Below are 13,212 nucleotides of genomic sequence, written 5' to 3'. Positions count from 1 at the left end.
CTGTTCCTCGACCTGGACTCAAATTCGGGTCTCTGGCATACCGTGCCGCTTTTCTACAAATTAAGCAGCAGTTTCCCCTGTCATTATTTTCTGTATTAAATACAGGTTCATAGAATTGTTTCTTTTTTCATTCAGTATAAACACATGAAAAAACACAAGTATAAACTGGCATCGTAGCGCACTATGATAACCGCTCACTCACGGTTGTCAACCCAACTTAGCTATGTAGCCAGCCCTGACTTCGCCTGATTTCTCGCTCTTGCTGTTTTACCTATTGATGTCATCCGTGTTTCCAAGGCAACAGATCCCGTTGCGGTTGATTGATTGATTCATTATTCACCTTAGGGATTACAATGATCCATGGTTTCGTCAACAGCACTGACAGACGATTCCACACAGGTAAAACGGCGACAACGAGAAATCAAGCGAAGTCAGGGCTAGCTCAGCAGGCAGGACCCAGGTTTGAGTCCATGGTCGAGCCTGCATTTTCGCTGGAATTTCTACATTCCTGGTTGTGTCAAATCGTAAGGTAAATACTGCTGTGTGTGTGTGTGTCCAGATTATTATTATCAGTAAATTGTTGTAATAATTTCAAGTTGATCCTATCAGCAGTTGCTATGAAATACTAAGCCAACCCCAATATTCTTATCTATTACATGGCACTGGCGTTTCTGATAAACAAGAATTTCACCTTTTTCTTGTTTGCTTCCAACTAGTATGGTAACATACCGTTATTGTTCTTCGGGGACAAGGACAAGGCACTAAAGGAAAGTGAGTAATTTAATTATTTTTGTTTTGCTGGAAACCACGATAGCAAGATATCACGATGCACAATGTTCGAATTGGTTCTAAATTTTATGATCAACATTTTTTGTCAATAACCATCCCGATTCTGGAAGTATTCTTAAGATTTGTTAATATCATATGGGTACGTCATGTCAAATCACGGATCATTTGCTTCCACCCCTTCCAGTTTTACCAAAATTGCAACATTTATTCCCTCAGGTCCCCTGAGCATGCATGTAATCTTTTTGCGAGAAACATCCATACATTTTCGACTTGCGGCATTTTTAAATGTCAGGTTTATGGAAAACTCGTTACGCTTTTCGTAGATTTTCCCTGCTTCCAGTCGATATACAGACCTGCAAGAACACTCATTTTGTAACTCCTAAACTATTGCATATTATGTAAGGGTAAAAACACTAAAATTTAGGGCATTTCAACTTATTTTTCAATGTTTCCTAACTGATTGCATCAATGCATTCTAAGAGTTTGGTGAAAGTAATTTTACTTTTAACTGAGAATTTTGTGAAATATTTATGCACAAACAGCAACTCTACTGTAGTCCATTCTGCGTTACAGTGGGCCGATTTTTTTTCTTTCTTTCGAATTTCAAAAGTATGTTGGACTAAAAGTTGCATTACGTGATAATTCTTTGGCATTAAAAAATTGATCGCTAAATTGATTTTTCACTCAGAATAAGTATGCAACTGAGTTAACACCTAAAGTGGTGTAACACCAGTTCGGTGCTTGGTATAGTTTGATAGCAAATGGTGTAACTAGACACCACAGATTGTGCTAAACCATGCGAACACCAAGGAATGTTCTGATGTCTCTTTTGCTGGCAACTCGGTTGCATAATGTTTTGAGTGTAGTATCAAAATATTTCCGTGAGTGTTAGTAGTTGAATCTTTTCACTTAATAGACAAGGATGATGTGGCATGCACCATAAAAAAATTGACAACATTGACGTAAGCCTATGTTTGTGATAACGAAACGCTTTTGCAACAAATTTTAAACTTTGACGATACCATCTCCCTGGTTATCAGCTGGGTAATTCCTGAACCGATTCCAACTTTAGAGAGACGTCACTCTCTTCAACGGCCTAGTGAAAGCTTCAAATATCAAATCAGATGCGAATTTACCGATGTGCTCACAGCACCGTGTGCGACGGGCTCCCATATCAATGGATCCCTGTAAATTGTAAACGATAAATGAAAAATGGAGATGCAAAAAGTGTTGAGATGGTCAATCAATTAAGAACTTGTAGAGCTTTTCAGGAGCTGGGATTCTTCAAAGAAGCAACTGTCATATGTTTACTGCATCCTGTGGTGAATAAAGTGTGGCATGTGAAGTTTTCAGTAAATGCTTGTCCTTTACACAAATTCTTGAATAGACTTGTAAGAAATGGCGCATGTGAAAATAGCGTACGTGTAAAGTTCACTAGTCTTCATTTTGGCCATCGTGGAGATGGTGCGTTCAGCAAAACTCGAACTGCTTCAGCCGACCTCAGGGGCGGAATGGTTAACACAGCGCGCTACAACACCGGGGATTCCGGGTTCAAATCCCGGCCAGGGGATTGACCAAAAGTGACAGAAAAGCGACGCTAAATAATGAAACTCAAATGGAACTGCTTCACCCTCCTCCAATTATTGTGACGTTGAGTGAGCCCATAGGAATAAAAAATTCCTACCCCAGATGCAATCTACTTTTCCCCTCACTTTATTCCCTCTTTGTAGTGGCGTGCCCAGGAACCTCGAAAGGGAGGGTTTACGTACACTTTTTTTTAGCACTCGGTGCTCATTTTGACATATTTTCCTGCCTTTGACGTTCTTTTGTTTTGTAGGGACACTGGGCCATAGGCGGATTATGACACACAACCTTGGGCACGCCACTGCCTCTTTCCACCACCTTTTTTCTATTCAATTTGTGTCTGTTTCCCTTTCTCATTTCTCTCCCATGCTCTCTTCTTTGAAAATATATGTTGTGAATTAAATATCGTTACGAGTTACCCCTCCAGGGAAAGATTTGACAGCGACAACCCCCTAAAAAGTGGATTTAACAAAAAATTAGAAATTTCACAAACAAAATTTGATTTGAGCCAGAGTATTTTACGTTCATTACTATAAGGGCGTTGCAGGAACATGATAACCTCAAACTGGAGGAGTGTTTTTGGGAGGAGGTAACACTGTCATGGGTGAAAATTACCTCGTTTGCCTCCCCTCCCCCGGAAAAAAAATACCTTGATTGTATCTACCGAGGAAAAATCTTGCAGACGTCCATGGTTACTTGTTAAAAGTGTATATTAAGTTCCAATTTCTTCTTGCACCATCATCGGAAAATAGCCCCTGTCCAGTTCGCCACACTTTTTGACACCAGGCGTAGTGCAGGTGTATCCCGGTGTCAGGCTGGTGCACAGAAATTACTTTCAACCAAGTAGACGAAAATCGGTGTTCAAGTTCAGCTGCTGCTTTAAACGTTCATTTGATTAGTTAGCACGTACCACGTGACCATACGCCGCTTCAGAACGTAGTGCAAACTATGCAGACACCAAATCAACGAAGTAGATTAGTCGGTGTTGTTGCACCGTATAATCAATTAAACTCATGAGTCCAGAGAGAGACAAAAAGTGCAGCGAACTAGACGGGACTAACATGTGGACTGCGGATTATTCACTCCCTTTGGGGACCTCCCAGATGGCGCAGTGGTAGCCAAGGTCGTCGCCTTGTAATGAAGAGGTCCCGGGTTCGATGCCCGTGGAAGGAAGGCACATAGTGGTTCGAATCCCACTTGAAACTGTAGATCCAGTCCCGATTAGCCGTACTGTGCATAAATAAAGACACAAACTCAATCAATCAATACTCCCTTTGGGGAAAGATTGGATATCTACGTGTTAAGAGGGTGAAATAAACTTCATTTGCTTCTTTCGCCACAATCACGAAATAACTGAATTACGGCTTGGGAAAAAAGATCGATAACTAACCGTTAAGTGCGTGAATTTTGTTTAATTTCTCCTAGCGTCATCACAGAGAACCAATTGAACTATCGACCTTTGCGGAAAGATTGGATAGCTACGTGTTACAAACGTGAATTCAATTTCGCTTACTCCTATCAACATGTTACATCATGTTATGCTAATTGATCAGTCGTGATCTCTTGTCTCTTTCGACAACATCCAGAGTTAATTCGAGACTGGGGCAGTGGCGGCTACTGGTCTACGATTTGATTTGCTTTTTGTTATTTAGCGTCGCCTTTCTGCCACTTTTGACTAATCGCGAAGATGAGGATGAGTGATGATATGATGAAATTGATGAATTGACACACACAAAGAACACCCATGCTCAGGCCAGGATTCGAGCCTGGGACTATACCCTCCTGATATATGTGACACTAATTACTTGTCAAAATAGCGCTGCAATAGAGCATGAACTGAAGCAGGTATTTTTGTTTTAATTCAACTTCTCTTTGTTTTTTGGATTTGTGTTTTCTTTGTTGTTTCAGAAACGCCTTACACATCTCTAGAAGTCTACACCTTGATCCCTCCAGTTTTCCACATCAAAACTTTCACTTAAAATTATCTTAATACTGATGACTGAGGTGCAGTGGAGAATACTCTGCTATACCCCTACTGATAAAAAGATTTAACTTTCTCTGGTGTTCCAGATCTATGTAATGAAAATATACAATTACTTGAACTTTCGAGTTTTTATCATTACTCACTCTGTAGCATTGTTCATTGTATTGCACGTACACGGGAAGAGACCGAATGAGGATATGTTGTGATGCTTTTTTTACAAAACAATGTCTTGATTATTCTTCGTGGAATTAGACTATTTCCTTTTATCGAAACGCTTCAGTGCCGAGATTGCACTTCAATGCTATCCAAATACAAGACTTCGTAGAGTGAGAACAGAATAGCTGCATCCAGGATATTGATTGTAGTTTCCTTTTCATCAGAGCCAATCGAAATACGATATGATTTAAGTGAAATGTAGATTACTTTGTTGGAACTTCGTGTTAATCAATCGAAATTATTCTGTGTTGACAGTACTCTTACGGAGCATGTTACATGCAGTTGCATTATTCATTTATTCTAATGTTTTGTGGTAACAATGCACAGCTCTTCGATAAGAACTGTTTTGGTTGTTAAACTTCTTGCGCCCCACATAAATACGGACGGGTTAAAGTTACAGTGGTGTAAGTAACTTTTTTTATTTAAAAAAAAGCCGTAGACACAGAAACCAGATCTATAGAAGTCAATCTGTTAACAGAAAACGTGAAGTTAATCAGAGATTCATTCAACTGTCAACAGATGACAGTTTAAGGTCTAGTGATAAAGGAAACATCTGTTGTGTTGATCAGCAAAGTGCTTTGAGTCAGACTGTTTTTTTCTTTTTAAGAAAGTCACTTACACCACTGTAACTTTAAGCCGTTCATATATTAACTAACTCTCTGGCACTGCTTAACCCGAAGGTTCAATGCCGCATCAACATGCGTTTTCCATTTCTCTCTATTCTAGGCAAAATGAATACACTCTTGAGTCTTGACCACCCTTAGCAATTTCCTTCAGGCCATCTTTTGCCATCAGGCTACCTAACAAGGAACCTGTAAATATTCTATCCTCTCTTCCGAGGACGAAGTCTATTGCATATAAATATATTAGAGAAATTTTTCTTTGGCCATGGATATACAGGGTGACTGGTAATTAGATGAATTCCCTGAAAGGGGTTAAAGTAGAGACAATTTGCAATAAATTTGACCATATGATACCCCGTCCGAAAATTAGTAGTTTTCGAGATAATCGAATTTCAATTGTTTTTTAAAAAATGACAATTTTCCACATAAAAAGAGGAATTGAGAAAAAAACTGCTCATTGTATGGAACTTATTTCTCCGTTTTCTGATAGCTAACAAATAAGTGGTTCGTTGAAAAAAAGTTTTTCCCAAATAACAATCACATGTAAGTAACGGGTGGGTCTAAACTTACAAGTGATGATAAAAAAATGCACTCTTAGTTTACTTGGCAACGTATTAATAACAAAAATGGTATGACACGAAGCGTACAAATTACTTAAATTACTTCCTTGTGACATCTGCTATCCAACAAGGTACAAATGTTGCTAACATACAGATTTGTGTACAAGAAATAATACTTCATTCATCTTGATGTGAATGGAATCAATGAACTATACAATTAAAGAACATTACACGTCTTGCTCAAAGTGGGCACCTCCGTTACGAATGCAGGCACGCAGGTTTTTACGGACATTTGGTCTCTTAACTCGTGATGTGATGGTGTCCTTGATGTGTTGACCAGGTGTTAAGATCCTCTCCCTGAGCTCTTCTTGCGAGTTTACCGGTGTCTTGTCATGTGGCTCCAAATGTAAAAGTCGCAAGGCTTCAAATCGGGGGATCGAGCCGGCCATGGAATCGGGCCGCCTCGGCAATCCATTTCTCTGGGTAATTTTCATCCAGTCACTGTCGCACTCCCAGGCAGAAGTATTGATGGGCGTAATCAACAATCATTTGATCGAGCCATTTTTCCTGCCCCAAATCTTAAATGGTATCACTTATGAACATTTCTTGAGGAACGGGATGGCAATGTTGTTGGAGGATGTGCCTCTAGCTACAAGACGTGACATGATTTATCAGCATAATGACTGCCCAGCTCGATCCCCCGATCGATTTGGCGCCTTGCGACTTTTACATTTGGAGCCACATGAAAGACTTAGTTTACAAGACAGCAGTAAACTCGCAAGAAAAGCTCAGGGAGAGAATCTTAACAGCTGGTCAACACATCAAGGACACCATCACATCACGAGTTAAGAGACCAAATGTCCGTAAAAACCTGCGTGCCTGCATTCGTAACGGAGGTGCCCACTTTGAGCAAGACGTATAATGTTCTTTAATTGTATTGTTCATTGATTCCATTCACATGAAGGTGAATGAAGTATTATTTCTTGTACACAAATCTGTATGTTAGCAACATTTGTACCTTGTTGGATAGCAGATGTCACAAAGAAGTAATTTAAGTAATTTGTACGCTTCGTGTCATACCATTTTTGTTATTAATACGTTGCCAAGTAAACTAAGAGTGCATTTTTTATCATCACTTGTAAGTTTAGACCCACCCGTTACTTACATGTGATTGTTATTTGGGAAAAACTTTTTTTCAACGATCCACTTATTTGTTAGCTATCAGAAAACGGAGAAATAAGTTCCATACAATGAGCAGTTTTTTTCTCAATTCCTCTTTTTATGTGGAAAATTGTCATTTTTTAAAAAACAATTGAAATTCGATTATCTCGAAAACTACTAATTTTCGGACGGGGTATCATATGGTCAAATTTATTGCAAATTGTCTCTACTTTAACCCCTTTCAGGGAATACATCTAATTACCAGTCACCCTGTATATTCATTGTAATCAACAGAATGCAACAAGCAAATAACACCCTGCTGTCACTGGTGAGTAACTCTTTATTTGTTTGACAGAATTTTGAATATAAATATTTTCTACTGTTAGCCACATATTTCCGTTGTTTTTAGAGCGAAAAAAAATAATATTTTTTTAGCACCTAAAAATCCGCTGCCTATTGATAAGGGGCAGTCATAAAGAACGCTAATGCCCATGACCCCTGGCGTCGTAGCGTGATGTGATAACTGATAACCACTCCTCCACGGAGGTCGACGTATTCTACCATTGCCATTAAGATATGTAATGAAGGTTATGTGATCGCGTCCTTGCCAAATTAGGTTAACAATGCGCGAAAGGTACAGTGTGCTTTCTTCAAGCTTAGTCTTGAGTGGAAACATGTGGAGGCAAAAGTATGCGACAGTGCTAAGAGCAATATGTTCGCAGTCTCAAAATAAACCCTCAAACTCCCTGACGTTAGACCATGATTATGAGATCAGAGAATACTCCCAAACTTCTTCCAGCGTTAATTGTTACATTTTTATTATTTCCTTGAAAACATTCTGCTTTGCATGATCGTTAAAACTTATTTCCCACACTAACGTTTTAAGGTCATTTCTATTTGTAAAGTAACACTCCATTGTGATCGATAAAGAAAATATCTACAGATACTGCATTTATCTTTTTTAGATACCATTTCTAGTACGTGTGAATATATTATCCTTAGCGTTTCTCTTTCCGAGACGGTGATACACAGGTCAACGTTGTCACGTGTTAACTAGAATTTGACCTCAAACCTTGTTCTACACTACTGATCTAATTTTTCATTAGGTAAGTATCTGTACGTACACATGAATGATTTATTTATTTTACGTCGCTTTTCCGCCACTTTTGTTTAATAGTCCTGTCCCTAGCCATTGTTCTGTAGGAACGTCTGAGTATAGAGATTTTTTTCACCAATGCTTAGTAAGTGTTTTAAGAAGTATTTTTGACTTGGGTGGACATCCGGTACCTGGTACGTTTTCCCGCTATGACGTCATCAAAGATCGCGGCCGCTCGATCACAAAACTGCCCATATCTCTGTTAATACTTGACCGACGTTCATGGAAATTGAGTTAGTATGCTATAATTTCTATTTATAAGGTGAATGAAAATAATTGGTAAACCGTTTTGTCTTTGGTTTATTGTTTTTCTTTCGCATAAAAAAATCCATTGATACTTCCATTTAATATACACTATGTGGAAGAAAGTCATTGGACACCTCGGTTTCAACTCTGAAACGAACTCCTCATGGAAAAGGTAGTACAGACGGGTGTATATATACGGCAGCAGGAGGCTTCTCAGATCGTTCGCTGATAAAATGATGGACAGGAAAGAGCTCAGCATGTTTCAAAGAGGGATCATAGTGGGCTGCTCCATAGGAGGCATGAGTATACGTAGCATAGCTGATGCCCGATAGGTCCCTAAATCAACTGTAGTCTTTGTCATCAAGAAGTGGAAGGAAAAGGGACACTGCAGCACTGCACCACGAAGTGGAAGACCCACGAAATTGGACGGCCGGGACAGGAGAGTGCTGAAGAGGGAGATTCGGAAAAACAGGACCAGTCTGATGCATTCGATTGCAGAAGAGTTTCAAAGTGCGACCAATTTGACTGTTTCGACCAAGACACTTCGCAAGAAGGCCCATGCGATCGGTTATCATGGTCGAGCCGCTGCCTACAAACCTCTGATAAATAACAACAATAAACGGCAGAGACTACGCTGGTGTAAAGAGCGGAGAAACTGGACGGTGGAGCAATGGCGGAAGGTGCTATGGAGCGATGAATCATGCTTCACACTGTTTCGATCAGATGGGAGAGTGTGGGTATGGCGATTACCCGGAGAACGTCTGTTACTCGAGTGTGTAGTGCGTACAGTGAAATATGGTGTTGGCGGCATCATGTTCTGGGGTTGTTTCAGCTGGCATGGTGTGGGTCCACTGGTACCGGTGTATGTCCACATGACGTCTGCGTCCTACCGAGATATTCTCGACAACCCCATGCTCCCCACGTTGTGGCGTTTCTATGGAAACGAAGAATATGTGTTCCAGGACGATAATGCGACTTTTCATGCTTCCAGGGCTGCCATGGAGTGGTATGCAGAAAATAATGTCACCCGACTCGATTGGCCTGCTCAGAGCCCTGACCTCAACCCTATCGACCATCTATGGGACGAACTGGAGCGCCGATTGAGCTAGCGATCGCCTGGCAATTCTACACTTCTATGGTTGGTGACTGTACTGCAGGAGAAATGGTGGAATATCCCACTCGGTGTACTACACGACCTTGTGGCCAGCTTACCACGACGAGTGGCTGCTGTTATCGCTGCCAAAGGCGGACCGACCTCCTATTGATTGCAAGAAATATGATGGTATCCGCTGACATTTGGTGTCCAATGACTTTCTTCCACATAGTGTATATTGCAATAAATTCAATATTACTGTTGAGTTCGTTTTTAAGTCCACTTTATGCACAGAAAGGCTTATCGAGACTGCATCTACGTTTAAAGTGGGATCCGAACCACAATATGGCTTCACTGGGAATCGAACTCGGGACCTCTTGATTAAAAGGCGACGATTGTATGATTTGGTTTATTTTACTTCGCTTTTCTGCCACTCTTGGCTAATCACGAAGATGAGGATGAATGGCGAAATGATGATAATGATGAAGAGAACTCACAAAAAACACCCATGCCCAGTACGGGATTCGATCCCAGGACTCCTAGCGCCGTAAACGTGCTGTGCTAATAGGCGACGACATGAAAGTGTCTCAATATTCATAATGCACTGATGCCATGAATAAAGTGGTTTTAAACTACCATTAAAATAAATATTTACCAAGAGTGATTATATTGCAGTTTCATATTTTATCTAATATGGGTTTTTACAAGCTGAATCCGTCCCCTGACACTGCCACACCTACAAAAGGAGCAAAAGGTTAATTCATGTTCCCTACAAATGCATGGAGATTTAGCATATTTTAAACAATTATGTGGCCCAACAAAGTCGTCCGGATATTTCTTTAAATTCGTTCTTGAACATAACCATCTTCTATCAGTTGAAATCCAAATCCACAAGGGTCTATGCGAACAACCACGTCAGAGATGTGGGCAGTTTTGTGATCAAGCGGCCGCGATCTTTGATGACGTCATAGCGGGAAACTACTAAGCATTGATGAAAAAAAATCTCTATACTCATACTTTCTTACAGAACCATAGCCAGGTCCTGGACTATAATGACGAGATGAGGATGAGTGATGAACTGATGAAGGAACACTCACAAAGAACACCCATGTTTTAGACCGGAATTCGAACCCAGCCTCCTGGCATCGTAGCGCCCTCTGCTAACCACTCCACCACGGAGACCAGCAAAAATGTTTTTCCTTAAAGCAAGAAATCTGTTTTACAATCCTGCAAGAAAACCTACAGTAATACTAACTTTACAAAAAAAAAATGGAACAAGACTTAGAACATGACAATGCTCATAGCCTCCGGAAAAAATGTTTTGTAGTTTTTGCAAGTATTATCTGGAGAAATACACAGCTTAGACTCAGACATGATGCAAACTATCCTTACACAAATACAAAATAATATTTTGGGAACCGGGAAGAAATGCACACATACTGGCTTCAATTCTACAAATTGAAGTTGCGTTTACGGCTCCAGACAATCACAAAATGCCTCTCCGATATCAATTAGTGTTTTGTTTCGTGAAAATATATAAACATAATTATTATGAATAAACCCAAATTTTGTAATTTATATATGACAAAGAGGAGATGTAGGTAAGAAATTGTCAAGGTGAAGGGGTCTTGAGAATTATGTCCTCGGTTTTAACCATCTCTTCTCAACAAAAAGTTAGTCTAGCATGTGAAAAGATGCAAAATATCTCAACGAACAATAAAAATGAATGGAACACTGGTTTCTCTTACGAGAACGCTACTGAATTTTGGGACATATTTATTGATTAGTTCTTGTGGAATTTAGAGAAGAGATGTATTTTTGAAGTCAGTGATGGGTGAAGGTAATTTCGTGTAATCTGATCAATTGTGTAATATAATCCAGGATATTTCTTTATACTATGATCCATGGAAACCATTCAATTTAAAAAAAAACGTACGAAAACATATCTAATGAACGACAAAAGCGAAAATCATAATATATGTTAGATGTATTTTTCCAGACGTCAACCCAAACGTTAGCAACAATCTTATCTATTTATGTACATCTAAAATCAGGTACGTGCCCAGAAAACACACACAACAGTCGCAGCGCAGTTTGGGCGGAAACGGTAACTAAACCCATCTCCTTAGATCGTCGCGATTAAGCAAAAATAGGAAAGAAAGTAACGTTACATAAATATCGCCTCGGAAATTCTGTGGAGGCACATAGTGGTTCGGACCCCACTTTAAAACTGGAGGTTCAGTTCCGATTAGCCTTTTCTGTGCAGAGAAATTGTGTGAGTGTACGAAAGCTGAAGTTGCATATTATATATATTATAACGAACTGTAATCAGGATGATAATGTATGGACACACGGTTTGTATATATACGAGTGCATTTCATATTTCATCTAGTCGCACGTAAGTTATCGTCTGCAATCAAGAGACCCAACTTAAACTGACCTGATTATGGCCTCTGCGTTTAGATTGTGTTTACCAACGTCCACTTCCTTTTCAAGTGAAACAGAATGACGCATTCCTTTTCTTGAATTATTGTTGGAAATTCTAATCAGGTGTAAGTTAGCTCTTCATACTAAAAGATATCAGTTTGTCTTGCCAAATAATGGTTGTTCTAATTGAATTTTACAAATTATTCTCCGAAGTCCGGTTTGATAAGAAATCTTTCAATGATTTCCTACCAATAGTGACTCGAATCATATCTTATTGACAAACTCATTATTAAAATCTTCATATGATTGATTAGAAACGGCAGTTTGAGGAGAGGGGTCAAAAGGGGGGAAAATATTGTAAAGTGTTTCGTAACTGGGTAGGAAATTGCTTTCGAATATGCTGAACAAAAGGTGCTAATTTTTTAAAATTCAGACATTTGTCTTTCTAGCTTCAGTGTGTTCCAATTTTTTAATACAAATTTGTAAAAAGAATAACATAGTTTGATTTTTCCTCAATCCAGTTAGATTCAGATCAAGAGGTTCTGGATTCAAATTTCACTTTATTGTCCAGTCCCGACTTAAACAAAGTGGATTTAAACTCTGAATTTTCTCTTTCGCTGTTTCATCGATTCACCATTCATCATCATCGTCGCAATTGACCTAGAGGCTAGAGAGGTAGACAAGTTACACTAAATAACAAAACACAAACTAAAACATGGCGGATGCAAGTTCCGTCTCTTTGCCTGTGATCGAAGAGAAAAATAGAAGCTGTAACGTAGCTCGTCGACAGCGGGTAAGTTAATTGTGTTAATTTTTCCTGTTAACACAGCGCTGTGCTGAGACGTACTTGCAGAAAAGCTGGCTCATACCCGATTTCTTTCTGTGTTACTAGGTAAGGCTATGGTCACGAAACATGTAGCACTTAGCGCTTAAGAAGCGACTCATTTTCCCCTTTTGATAGAGTTCTCTGCCAATTTTCATGAACTGGATTCAATATATCATATTTCAAATGTATGGAGACCTAGCTATCAAATATAACACGTAATCTAGTCGCTCTCTGAACAATTTTATTAATCAAATTATTTTTTCTTACGTCACTTTTCTTCCACTTTTGGCTAGTTGCGACGATGAGGATGATTAGAGGAAACTGATGAAGGGACACTCGCAAAGAAATGTGTAGGCCAGGACTCGAATCCGGAAACTCCCATGCGAGACCTTAGGTCGACAACGCATTTGGTAGGATGTTGGACAACAACAATAAGATATGCATTCTCTCGGCCAGTAAGGCGGGATCAAATTACGTTTTTCAGTTGCTTGGATCGATGTATCAAATGAAGTTTAAAATAGGATCAACCGCTGTACCTTCGGCTATG

At 39.5% G+C, this 13,212-nt stretch overlaps 1 protein-coding gene across 3 annotated transcripts in view; it reads left to right on the top strand.

The window, feature by feature from the left end:
* The first annotated feature begins 405 nt into the window (after positions 1-405).
* LOC145983935 (excitatory amino acid transporter 3-like) overlaps positions 406-13,212 on the top strand; it is a 49,378-nt gene continuing 36,571 nt past the window's right edge. Inside the window, exon 1 of one of the 3 annotated variants that reach the window (XM_083117105.1) lies at positions 406-529. The gene's annotated coding sequence lies outside the window, so the exon portion shown is untranslated. Of the gene's footprint in view, positions 530-704; positions 772-7,970; positions 8,024-13,212 lie in introns of those variants that run through there. The other 2 variants (XM_083117104.1, XM_083117106.1) reach the window with 2 other exon arrangements.

This window comes from Lepisma saccharinum, chromosome 2 (assembly GCF_977018435.1).
Source record: "Lepisma saccharinum chromosome 2, izLepSacc3.1, whole genome shotgun sequence".
NCBI lineage: Eukaryota > Metazoa > Arthropoda > Insecta > Zygentoma > Lepismatidae > Lepisma > Lepisma saccharinum.
Note: the sequence above shows the minus strand (reverse complement) of the source record. Positions and strands in the feature narration are given on the sequence as shown.